The sequence below is a fragment of the Bufo gargarizans genome, chromosome 8, assembly GCF_014858855.1.
Source record: "Bufo gargarizans isolate SCDJY-AF-19 chromosome 8, ASM1485885v1, whole genome shotgun sequence".
NCBI classification, from domain to species: domain Eukaryota; kingdom Metazoa; phylum Chordata; class Amphibia; order Anura; family Bufonidae; genus Bufo; species Bufo gargarizans.
In genome coordinates this window covers 145,264,464-145,278,812 of record NC_058087.1, presented here as the reverse complement: position 1 = coordinate 145,278,812, position 14,349 = coordinate 145,264,464, and positions in this window count along the sequence as shown.

The following is a 14,349-nucleotide window of genomic DNA, read 5'->3' as shown; positions in this document are numbered from 1 at the left end:
TCCTTGGGGAGAAAGCACCTTAATCTGTGTGAGGAGACTTATAGGCCATACACGCTCTTCTGGAATTCTGGGAAGAAAGGGATGCAAATGAGCTCTTAGCAAGCTCTGCCTCTAATGCCACCAGATGTAAGGCAGCTATCCTATAAGTCAGTGTCCACCCCTTTAAATAGCCCTTGGGACATGACTCAAATACTAAATAAGCCAGTATCTCATCTGCAGACAGCTGTTTCGGGGTTACCCCTCATCAGTGCAGTCAGGATTTGTGTTGTACTCTCTCTCCTTGGTACAATGGTAGGATTGGTACAAAGTTCCATACAGTATTTATCCCTTTTCTACTGCTGTTCTAACACACATTATGACAAGAACCACTGAACTAAGTAAAGAGAAATTACAATCCATCATTACTTTAAGACGTGAAGGTCAGTGCAACTTTTTATCACTAAAAGTAAACACTAACAAATGTAACAATTATTTTTTTCCATGTCCAATATGTACATCACCTTTAAAGAGGTCCTCTAATGAAAGATATTGAAGGCATAGCCAAAGGGATTGCCATAAATATCTGACTATTCCTAACAGTGGTTAGAAACTCACACCAGTCACTGAGAAGAGGAAGAAATGAAGGAGAGAGCTGACTGTACAGCACACATCTTTCTTCAATGTAGTGGAACTTCTTCTTGTGGCCACCGTTTTGTACACATAGCAGATCAGAGTAGCCCGTTCTCCAAGATGGTCCATAAGTAATGGATATTCCGTAAATGCCTGGCACTGAACACCCCTGGAATGCAACTAACAAATACAGTATGTGTATGAGAACCTTTAGGGTAGGTTCACATGGAGATTTTCGGAGGAGGTTTTGAGGCAGATTTGCCTGCAGGTTTTTCTGCCAAAGCCAGATGTAGATTCAAAAGGAATCAGAAATATAAAAGGATTTACACTTCTCCTTCCTGCTGGATCCACTTCTGGCTTTGGCTGAAAAACTTGCAGGCAAATCTTCCTCAAAACTTCCTAAAAAAAAATTGAGTGTGAACCTAGTCTTACTGTGCTGTGACCTTTAAGAGAAACCAATATCTAAATTCTGACAAAAGGTTCTTCCATAAAGAGGACCTGTCACCTCTCCTGACATGTCTATTTTAAGTAACTACTTGCATTCTGGAGAGTCTATTCTTATGACTTGATGTTGTGTCATTCCTCTATTATGTCTATTTGAAGTTTATGAATGGATTACCAGCAACTTGCAGTAAAGGCACAGATGGGTGTTACCAGTTGGGGGGTGTCCTTGCACAGTCTGATACCAGCAGCACTGATTGGACAGAGTCAGACACGCCCGATACTGGTAACAAACAGCAGTACCTTTACTGCAGATTGTTGGCAATTTATTTGTAAAGGAATGGCACAACACAGAGTCGTAAGAATAGATGCTCCAGAATTGTTATTACATGGGGAATGCAGGTAGTTACTGAAACAGACATTTTAGGAGAGGTGACAGGTCCTCTTTAAAAGAAACAGGTTACAAACATATTTGCATTTCGATTATTGCCTAACATTTCTCAAACGTATGAAGTTATAACCCTGGCACAGTTACACAAAAATGACTTTGAACAATAGCCAAAAACCTGTACACAGGTCAAAAAGAGGATTAAAGTATAACTTATAAAACTTATAACTTAAGTTTCAAAGACAAAATATTTTGAAACTGAACAGATTATAGGCGACCACACAGTTTAGCTTTCCCCAATGATATCTTCAGAACACCTCCTTCTTCAGGTATCTTTGGGAGTTATTCTGGGGCCAGTATACACCATTCACTCTTCTCTGATATAGTATTAAAAACGAGTCAATGGATGACAATAACTACTCTGCAGATGACTCACTGTCTGGTGAGATTACCATGTTGCTAAACTAAATTGTTTTTGGAGCAGTTGTACTTTATAGTCCTGATAAAATAAAATTTCAAGACATGTCCAAGTTGGAACCAAGCCATTGTGCGAGTTAAAGAGACAAGTTCATCATTTATTTCTTTATCATATATTAACAGCCTATATGTGAATATTTTATGTACCGTATTTTTCGCCCTATAAGACGCACCGGCCCATAAGACGCACCTAGGTTTTTGGGGAGGAAAATAAGAAAAAAAATATTTTTAACCAAAAAGGTGTGCTGTGTGTTTGGTGGGTTTGGAACTAATGGTGGTCTGTGGATGGCACTATTACTGGGGATCTGTGGATGACGGACACTGTTATGGGGGGGGATCTGTGGATGACGGACACTGTTATGGGGGGATCTGTGGATGACGGACACTGTTATGGGGGGATCTGTGGATGACGGACACTGTTATGGGGGGGGATCTGTGGATGACGGACACTGTTATGGGGGGGGATCTGTGGATGACGGACACTGTTATGGGGGGATCTGTGGATGACGGACACTGTTATGGGGGGATCTGTGGATGACGGACACTGTTATGGGGGGATCTGTGGATGACGGACACTGTTATGGGGGGATCTGTGGATGACGGACACTGTTATGGGGGGATCTGTGGATGACGGACACTGTTATGGGGGGATCTGTGGATGACGGACACTGTTATAAGGGGGATCTGTGGATGACGGACACTGTTATGGGGGGATCTGTGGATGACGGACACTGTTATAGGGGGGATCTGTGGATGACGGACACTGTTATGGGGGGATCTGTGGATGACGGACACTGTTATAGGGGGATCTGTGGATGACGGACACTGTTATGGGGGGATCTGTGGATGACGGACACTGTTATGGGGGGGATCTGTGGATGACGGACACTGTTATGGGGGGATCTGTGGATGACTGACACTGTTATGGGGGGATCTGTGGCTTGCACTGTTACAGGGGGGGGGATCTGTGGCTGACACTGGTACAGGGGGGATCTGTGGATGGCACTGTTACAGGGGGATCTGTGGATGGCACTGTTATATACCGTATGTGCCATCCACAGACCCCCCAGCCCATAACAGTGCCATTCACAGATCACCCCCCCCCCCCTGTAACAGTGCCATCCACAGATCGCGATCCGAATCCCCATCCCCCCCCCCGCCCGCCGCCGCCACCGCCGCCATCATACAAATATAAGATGTCACATTGAATTAATAGATATTAAACATGCCCCCCAACTCCTATTACTACCTCACATCCTACGGTAATCGCTTCTGTAAAATTCAGGCCGGGCGGCCGGCGCGTCTCACTGACGTCACTTGCCTGCGCCGCCTACTTCATTCATAAAGTAGGCGGCGCAGGCACGTGACACAAGTTACGCTGCCGCCCGCCCGGCCTGAATTCTACAGAAGGAATAGGATGTAAGGTAGTAATAGCAGTTGGGGGGCATGTTTAATATCTATTACTTGAATTTAAGATCTTATACCGGAGCGGCGGGGCGGTGCTATACTACACTGACTGCACCGCCCCGCCGCTATTGCCGGCCCCCAGCTCCTCCTCCCAGTCCCTCCCCGAGTCCCCGCTCTGCCCATACATCGCAGCTTGCGATGTAAAACTGGCTGCATTCGCCCCATAAGACGCAGGGGCATTTCTCCCCCATTTTGGGGGAAGAAAAAGTGCGTCTTATGGGGCGAAAAATACGGGTATTTATATTTTTACAAAAAAAGGGTGTTTTTCTGTATATAGATTTTTTTGAAAGGTCTCTCCATGTCTTCTACTTACAGTCCTGGTTCTTTAACCTTTTTGTTCGATCTGCAGATAGTTTCCCTTACCTTTTTTTATTTAGACCAGAGAGCACTTTTATCTAGGCCTATCAAGAGAACAATAAAGCTGTCATATTATCATCCCAAATTCAACACCTTCATTACCCTTCGAATAAAATTTTACCCTTACAGCAGCAGAAAACTGACCATGCATTAACATAGGAAGTCTTATGATTTGTGTTAACTTAAGGACAGAATGGACAATTTGTTGTATTTAATTTTTAAAGGCATAGTACTGCCAAAATGAAAAACAAACAGCCCACAAATTCTAAAATAAATAAACGTTTTGTTACTGAATATTAAGTTCACAAAAATACTCTTTTCTGATGAAAGTGTCAATTTTAGAGATGAGCAAGTTTCTTGAAACTTGTTTCTGGTCAGATTTTGACAAATTGGTCCAAAATTTAAATTCATGTCCAAATCGATTCTACTCAAATTAAAAATGCTTCAATTGACCTGAAAATTGACACATGACACTCAGTTTTCCTGGGACTCATTTGTTCTCTTGTCTTACTCTCTTGTCTTTTTTTTCGTCTCTCTCTCTCCCCCTCTCCCCTTTTAAGCTCTTTAATTCAATGACAGCAATAGTAAATAATGTGAAAGTGACACTGACACATATGGCTATGGGTAAATGCATGGCTAACGATGTTAAACAGCATGTTTTAAAACACACTCCACCATAACATATATTATGCTTTTGAAAATTAAAAACATTACAAGGATTGTCCCGTATTGGGGGCAGATGGTGTTTAAGCACACATCGGGAAACAACTGTGGCTTGTTTTGAACAAGTGGTCAAGAAATTATACCTTAGCTGGGGCATATGCCTGCCCATGTTTATACACACAAACGATAGTGTCTGGAGAAACAGTGGCTTGTTCTGAAGATGCGTCCAAAAATTATGCCTTAATGGCGGAAGATGCTACACACATGATAGTATCGAAAGAAGCAGTATGTTGTTCTAAACAGTCTGAGGCCAAACTATATGCTGTCAGTGATGCTGGAAAATACGCTTACTTATACACATAAACAGTAACAAAATTGCAAGGCTCAATTAAACGTTCCCTGCTACAAACACACTGTACACTGGTACTGATGCACTCAAATTCAATTGAATTTTTTTTTTTTAACAAATGGCACAACTGCAAAGCGTATCCAATGAAATATATGCTGATGGTGGTGCTGGAAATAGGCCTATAAAACACGTATGATCTGTAGAAGCTTTGCAACAGGTTGTTGTGGAAAAAAGGCTGGCTCATCCACAGAAAGAAAAATTATCTTTGTGCAGGCAGTTCAAGACATGAGCAGCTTTCCAGCTGCTGTCCTCACTGTAAGAAAGCTATTTCCAGTACACCAACTGCCCCTATGCTCTCCTTTTGATATAACCTTACTTTTTACCTAGTAATTCAATTTACCTACCTAAATATATCCCTACATTATCCCTAAAACACCCTAAGATGGCTGGCTTCTGTCTGATCTCACAATGACATCTGTGTGTCACCGCCAGATCTCTGAGAAGTTCTGACAGACGTTCTTCAGTGCCTCCTGCATGATGTTCTTTTGTTTTGGTTTCGCTTTAACATCTCTTCTCCCTCTTCCAGCTGTCATCTATTAGCAGTGATTGCCTCCTTTTATATCCCCTCCCATACTGCCTCACTTTGTGGTTTATACTACTTCCTGGATTGTGTTCACTGCTAGATGCTACTACTGCTGGTTCTTCAGTTAAGTCTATTTCTGTATTTGTGTTTTCCTGTTGGCTTGATTCTAGGTGACTCTGACTCCCTCCGTATTAAGTGCAGAGAGCCGTTGGTCGTGTCCCCTCACTATTATAGGGTTTGCAGGTGTCACTCAGTCTAGGTACGTGGACATGCAACTTTCTATCATAAAGATCTTTGCTTGGGCTGAGCAGTCAGGGAGAGCTATAGGGCTTTTATAGGGCTCACCCATTTGTTCCTTAGTTTGGGATCAAGTCAGTCGGGTCTTTATTTGTTACTTCTTGTTTTCTGCAACACCATCCGTGACATTGTGCTTCACAGCTAGCACAGAGGCTAACAGACCAGCCAATATCCTCCCTCCTGACTAGTTGTCAGGCTGCCTGCCTTGTGGGCAAACCTGTCAGCTGGGGCCAAGTCTGGGGTCATGTGATCCTCCATTTTCATCCTCCCTGCCCTGTTTCTCTCGCTAAAGTACTGCATTTTAAAAGTAAAATGGATGCTCCACTTTGGGAGATTCGACCAAAGCAAATCAGGAAACCTTCAGATTTGTTTGGCAGAACAATGAGGTTGACATACATTGCTCAGTTCCATCCTTCGACTGCCACCAGATGCAGCTGTCATGCTCCCTGAGAAATTGCACGCTCCCTAAGGTGCCAGCTTGAAATAAATCTAGCAGAGCAATTGCAGCAATGAATGGACAGATCTTTGGATCCATGTGAAGTACATAGCTATTACATTACTCATAGCATAACCCTTTTAAAGGCTATGTACACCTTTTGGGGGCATTTTTTATTATGGCATTGTACTTATTTTGAGCTAAAAATAATTTTTTCAATTGGTCTTTATTAAAAATATGGAATCCTTTTTTGTGTACATAGCTGAGATGCTGTAGTAGCAGCCTGTGGACTTTCTGTCTTTTCCATCAGTTGGGGAGCTGACGGGATTCTGATCTCTGCTCTCTGACATTATAAACACTCATTATAGCTCAGTTCTTATCGTACCGATAAGAATGTGCCTTACGTGTTTATGACCTCTTAGTAGTTTAGAGATAAGGTATATTAGATGACTGGCAGAAAGTGAAAGTAACAGTTAACAATAGTTAACCCTTTGTGACAGAATGGCTCAATATTTTTAATAAAGGTCAATTGAAAATATGATTTCTAGCCAAAAATGAGTAAAATGCAATCATAAACAAAAATTGCCTCCGAAGAAGTACATAGCCTTTAAGTCTGATCACTGGACTAATACTGCGTCTGCTGTGTCACCCGGAAGTAAGTTTCTCTATGGAGGTGTATGAGACTCATATGAAGGCTTTGAAATTGATGACATCTTTATATAACATGATTATATGGCATTCTTAGTAGCACCGGCCTATGTCATCACATTGATGAAATGAAAACCAATTATGAATCTAAAAAGTTATATGTCCAAAAGTTTTAAACAGATAGCAATTATCTTCACAAAATATGTAATAAAATAAATGTTGTTGTTTGTGTCCTCATGCTTGTTGAGAATCCAATTACCATTGACAGATTATCTAAATGAATAGTTATATTAATACTTCATATTCAGCCGGTAAAATAGATGACATGTTCAGTCTGATCTATTACAACATTCCCAGCAGGACAGAAATGATCCACAGATTAATGGCCTCCTTTTACTTAATTTGGTTACACCTGCTGGTCCATCAACTGGTATCCTTATGCTTGAGTGGATTATTTGTCCATACTGTTCGCCTTTTCAGACATAATTTGGTTTGTACATATGTTGAAATATTAAAAGTAAGTAGAGTAAGAGATTATAAAAGAATGGATGACATTTTTAGGTGTATAGATTAGCTTTATTATGTCACGCATCAACGGCTTTTATGTTGTCTACATCGCAACTAATCATAATGAATGTGGTCACGTTGCAACCGGCAAGATGCTGCAACCACATCCTATCAGTCGACATTAATCCAGCCCTGTTGGATTCTGCACAACCATGTTAAATGGCATTTATCTTTTTTTTTTTATCAGTACATTTTTATTGGTTTTTGATATATTATAAGGTTACATTTCATATGTTCCCTTTAACAATTGATCAGTAAACAGAACTTATACAACTGTTTCTTTGTATTATCGTTATTTATTAATTAGAGTGGTTGAATTATATAATATTAGTGAGTGGAGAATAATTTGTCGTTATAACATCTGGTTTTCAGATGTGATTAATTCATGTAAATCCATACAAAAAGACACACGTGTATATGTGCATATACATATTGTAAGGGATCGTCTCTTTTCAGGGGGTCACACTCACAGATATCTCACCAGACAACGGATTTTCATGTCCAAACTGTGCATATATTTTGACAGTCTTCTCACAAAGGATAGTCCAGTTATACATCACTGGGTGGGGTGAGGTTCCCGCACCGCCAACACTTAAAACACAAATAAACTCCTGCCCTTCTAGGCGCTACCTAAACACAATACGTCCCTACCTCACTCATAGAGCTCAGTTCACACATGGACAACATATGCGGCTTTCCTCAGCCATCATCAATACTGCAGCCTCAAGGCTGTGGCAACTCCAGTACCTTTTGGGGGAGTGTGGCCCAGTAGTCCTCCAGACGCTGGGCGTCCAACCCTCGTTCTCTAGGTGTCGCTAGGTCCTCCAAACCTCAGGCTATTCAAAGCCTTGTGGCCCCCCAGTCCTCCTGACTGAGACCACACACAAAGCCTCTGCTTCATAAAACAGTCTCGCTCTCCCTCCTCAGACTGACCTACTCTGAGGCGCTTTATGCAAGCCTGATTACAGCAGGCCTCACCTGCGATCACCTCAGGTAGAAAGGAAAACCCGTACTGGAAGGGTGTGGACTGGGAACTCCCTCCACCAAGCCTAGCCACCAGTTCAAGTAAAATCTAGCCCAGAAAATGTATACAGAAATGTGTCAGCAACCTATGCTTTGCTGAGACTACTACCACTCTCTGGATTTTATCTGTCTCATATATCTGAGATACCTGAAGTGGGACAACACACCTTCCAGCACTGTTCACATTACCCCAATATATATATACATACACATACACACCCGTGAATGCCCTACATGTGCATACATTAACAACTACAAATAATTATATAAGTTATCAATCACTCAATTGATATTAAAATTAATAAGAGGGATGGGGGGGGTAGGTTGGACATGACGATATGAGTTAATGAATAGTTAATAACATTGATTTTAAATATGAATATAAACATGTGCACAGGCATTAAGTAACATAACTAAATAACAGTTTGAATATATGTGCATATGCTTAAAAATGCGCACACACAGCCGCACACTTATGTATTCATACTGTGGGGGTTCGCTCTGGTAGGCAGGGTAAGCGGACGCAGTACAGAGGCGAAATACAAGTTTGTAAAGCAAAATGTCAGTGTTTATTCACACATAAGGCAAAAGTAAAACGACTCTGTACAGTCTTGGTATTAGTTCACACAATGCAAAGTCCACGGAACAAAAATATCACCTTGTTGGTCGTTTTATCCCCAGCGGTCCACAGCAGGCTTTAGGGGGCCTGTTTCCCAGCATGCAGCTCTCAGCCCTCGAGCACGGCACAAAGCCTCAGATCCCAAAACAGAGACTCCTTGCTGCTGAGCTCAGCTGTCTTTTGAGGACAGCTAGGTGTTGTCAAAACCCGGACCGGCACTAAAAATCCTGTGTTTGACCCCACCTGGCTGCAAATCAGCCCAGCAGCACACCCTGGGAGGAAAATACCTGTCTTCCCAGACCATACCCTTCACTGTGTCACAATACATATTCATACATCCTTCTTAGATTGTCCACATATATGCATGCACACATGCCGATATATACACACATCTACACATATATATTCATATATACCATATCTATATATATATATATATATATATATATATAAATATGCACAATATATTTGTAAAGACAATAGTGTACATGCGTACACATTATGTGCACACACCCACATATATATTTATCTTAATTTATTCAAGGATTAGTTATTATATATTTTTATAATATAGAAATAACAGGTAAATAATATCAACATTAGTCTGGAAAATTATCTATGATTAAAGGGGTTGTCCGGGTTCAGAGCTGAACCCGGACATACCCTTATTTTCACCCCGGCAGCCCCCCTGAGCCTAGCATCGGAGCATCTCATGCTCCGATGCGCTCCAGTGCCCTGCGCTAGATCGCGCAGGGCACAGGCTCTTTTGTTTTTAATAACACACTGCCGGGCGGTAACTTCCGCCCAGCAGTGTGTTCGGTGACGTCACCGGCTCTGAGGGGCGGGCTTTAGCTCTGCCCTAGCCGTTTTACTGGCTAGGGCAGAGCCAAATCCCGCCCATCAGTGCCGGTGACGTCACCGGGCTGCCTGTCAGCCCCATGGAGAGCCCGGTACGTCACCGGAACTCTGAAAAATGCCTTTGCCCTGCGCGATTTAGCGCAGGGCAAAGGAGAGCATCGGAGCATGAACTGCTCCGATGCTCATGTCAGGGGGGCTGCCTGGGTGAAAATGGAGGGCTGTCCAGGTTCAGCTCTGAACCTGGACAACCCCTTTAAGGGAAAATCTGTTTGGGATGGTACTTAGATAGTTCGGGTTTCATAAAGACCAATATTTTTTCGTTTTTCTCAAAGATAGTGAATATGATGTAAATTTAATTTCCATACTGTATGCGTGGGAGACCGATGTCCGTACTTCTGAGATGGTGAGGATTTCTGTACTTTTCCATTTTTGTGCTATGAGGCTTCTAGCGGCGAGTATTATATGTGATCCCACTGTTTTGGTATGTTGTGGAATAGGTTGATTTGGTAGAAAGCACAAGGCAAAGTCTGGAGATGGTTGATTGTTTATATGGAGCATCTTGTTTAGTTTTTCAAATACCGTTTTCCTAAATGTTTGAATTCTTGGGCATGACCACCATAGATGTAGATAGGTTCCTTGAGCTCTACAATTTGTCCAGTAGGATATGTTGGCTAATCTCTCAACTTTAACATCAGTATGAGGGTTTAGTAAGACCGCAGAGTGCACCTGTCTTTGCAAATGTTATTATATTGTTATATTGGTTATCACATCCACATAAGTGCTATCTTGTGTAGAATGTCTATTGTGGTACTTGTGGTCCACTGTGAGCATCCTCCACTGTATGTATTTTTGCTGGGGATCGCCATTAGCAACGGGCTACAAGTGCAGGATTTGCTCCCCTGTATATATGTGCATAACTGCATATGGGTTTGAGCACTTCCTGCTTGTTTAACACCACGCCATTTTTTCTGTTGGTTTGTATATAGAGATCTTTGAAGGTGTATAAACTCCAGTTTAAATGTGCCTGTTTTCCATCCACAGGCTACATTTAAGTGCACCTGCGAGGCCTGTGCCATATCAGCCAGTCTTTAGTGCGACTCGCAGACTCCTCCCTCCTCCCATTGCAAGCATGTTCACATGCTGGAGGTAACTGGTGAGTTGGCTATGAGTTAGACCTTACACTCCTGTAATTAGCCCACTGGATCCTGGTAGAGCCCATATGGCAGAGGTAGGTGAGTGTTAGGTCCCGAGCTACTTGAGAAACCTTGGCACGGTGCTCTGGCTCAGACATGTCCTCCACAGTAGGATATGTTGGCTAATCTCTCAATTTTAACATCAGTATGAGGGTTTAGTAAAACCGCAGAGTGCACCTGTCTTTGCAAATGTTATTATATTGTCACCTCCCCACTATGTCACCTTGCCACTCTGTGGTCTCCTTATGCTGCTGGTACCTCAACACTATGTCACCTTGCCACTCTGATCTCCTGATGCTGCTGCTACCTCCACACTATGTCACCTTGCCACTCTGTGGCCTCCTCGTGCTGCTGCTGCCACCGCCACACTATGTCACCTTGCCATTCTGTGGTCTCCTGATGCTGCTGCCACCTACACACTATGTCACCTTGCCATTATGTGGTCTCCTGATGCTGCTGCCACCTACACACTATGTCACCTTGCCACTCTGTGGCCTCCTCATGTTGCTGCTACCACCTCCACACTCTGTAATTGTATCACTCTGTGGTCTCCTGATGCTGCTGCTATCGCCACACTATGTCACCTTGCCACTCTGTGGTCTCCTGATGCTGCTGCCACCTCCACACTGTGTCACCTTGCCACTCTGTGGTCTCCTGATGCTGGTGCCACCTCCACACTATGTCATTGGGCCACTCTGTGGCCTCCTCATGCTGCTTCTGCCACCTCCACACTCTGTCATTGTGCCACTTTGTGGTCTCCTGATTCTGCTGCTACCTCCACACTATGTCACCGTGCCACTCTGTGTTCTCCTGATGCTGCTGCTATCTTAACACTGTCACCTTGCTACTCTGTGGTCTCCTGATGCTGCTGCCGCCTCCACACAATGTCACCTTGCCACTCTGTGGTCTCCTGATGCTGCTGCTACCTCAACACTGTGTCAGCTTGCCATTATGTGGTCTCCTGATGCTGCTGCCACCTCCACACTATGCCACTGGGCCACTCTGTGGACTTCTCATGCTGTTCCCACCCTACCCACTTCATGACTGGGCCACTATTTTGCCTTTTTGGCCTGGTTGACATCATTTATTTTACCCTTCTTCTGATCTGTCAAATGAAAGGAAAAACGGATCCTGTCTGTGTAGCAGCCAAAAGGCCCATATAGTCCCATCCCAATTGGCTTATGATTTGGTAGCCAAAAGCAGGAGTGGGTACAAAACACAAAAGACATGCAAATATTCCATTCTCGTGTCATCTGTTTTGGATCCACTCCTGTTTTTTTTTTTGCATTAGCAATACTGATGGATTACTGACCAAATGCTGACCGAGTGAAAGCGGATGTTCAACAGACAGGATCAGTTTTTTTGGGGGTTATTGTTCTGACGGATCAGAGGAGGGGCAAAATAATCAATGACGTCAACACAAACTTACTGCTGACACCCTCTCCACCCTCTCCAGCGTTTAATAGAACAGGTTCTGTAGACAACTATGTGGAATCAGCTGACAACGGTGTAAAAGAAGTGCGCTCTTTCACGCTATAGTAGGATCTTGGGCCTCTGCACAGTTCTTTGTACCTGACGCTAACATCGACCTGTAAGGTTTAGTTCACACTTGAGTTATTTGGTCAGTTATGGCCCCCTAAGTGAAGTGTGCAGTGATTCTAAGAGTGACCCCTGTCATCTGCATGTCATACTGACTCACAGTATTATTTCACTACCACAGCAGACTCCCTATGCGTGTTACTGCAAGGCACAGTGTTCTACACCAGTGATGGCCAGTTCACATTGTTCGCCCGCGAACATATGCGGGCTGCCATCTTTTTTCACAAGTCCGGCGAGGCACAGGTAAGCCCTGTGCCTGTGCTGCAAGCCGGTCTGAAAACAAGTGTGGTCAGCGAGAGCAGGCAGTTCCGAGAACAGCCACCGGGGGCCTTCATCGGGCTGTTCTCGGAACTGCCTTCTCCCGGTGACTGCATTTGTTTTCAGACCGACTCGCAGCACAGGCACAGGTAAGGGATTACCTGTGCATCGCCAGACTTGTGAAAAAAGATGGCAGCCCGCATATGTTCGTGGGCAAAAAATGTGAACTGGCCATCACTGTTCTACACCACTATACAGGCACTCTGCAGCCAGGAAATTGCTGTTTTTTAACGCGATTTGCCACAAATTTATTCGGATCGAATCAAATCTTTTCTGAAAATTCAGCAAACCGACCAAATCGATTTTTTTTTATATTCTCTCATCGCTAATTACAACCACCATGCAATCCAGCAGTGGTGGCCGTGCTTGCACACTATAGAAGTGCTGGACTGTGACCACTTCCATGGTCCCAGTCAGCGCTTTTTCCTATAGTGTGCAAGCACGACCACCGCTGCTGGATTGCAGGGTGGTCGTAACCATGGAAACTAGCAGTTCGAAAAATATATCCAGCTAGCAAAAGAGGCAATATAGACAATCACAATACATTAGTAAGTGCCCTGCATTAACTTTGTGTACATGATAAATGCCACTTGCTGAAGTGAGGCAACCCCATTAAACCATGTCTTCTAGGTCTAGCTCAGCTGAATGTAATGACTCCTTTCACTTAGCGATCCATTGCTTCATTCAAGAAAAAACGTACTTTTAATCTACAAATTTTTATCATGCAAATGAGCACTTAAGTGCACAGAGCGTGGGCCCAAGCCGCTCTGTGCATCGTTGCTCTGCTTCGTGATTGACAGATCCAGACAAGATGAATATGCAGAAACTTGGCCCTGTCAATAAAACAGAGGGAGGGGCAAGGGTGCAAACCTAATGGTCATAAATATATACATAAGTAAGGTTTATTAAAAAGGAAAAATATGTACATACATATCTAGTACTGGCCTGGCCCCATTGTTTACATGCAGTTGCATAGCTATGGGGGCATATAACAACATTTTGTGACGTTCTTGTCATGAATATTTTTGGGTGTCAGCTAAGACTGCCTTTCTCTTTCCCTGTACTGTCTTGATTCTCTTTGCAGACCACCATCCATGGTTATTTGCTCACACTGTCAGCCTTAGGCTACTTTCACACCTGTGTTAGGTGCGGATCCATCTGGTATCTGCACAGACAGATCCACACCTATAATGCAAACGCTTGTATCCGTTCAGAACGGATCCGTTAGCATTTTTTTTTTTGTTCATGATAATGCAAACAGATCAGTTTTGACTTACATTGAAAGTCAATGGGAGGCGGATCCATTTTCAATTGCACCATATTGTGTCAGTGAAAACGGATCCGTCCCCATTGACTTACATTGTAAGTCAGGACGGATCCGTTTGGCTCAGTTTTGTCAGACAGACATCAAAACGCTGCAAGCAGTGTTTTGGTGTCCGCATCCAGAGCGGAATGGA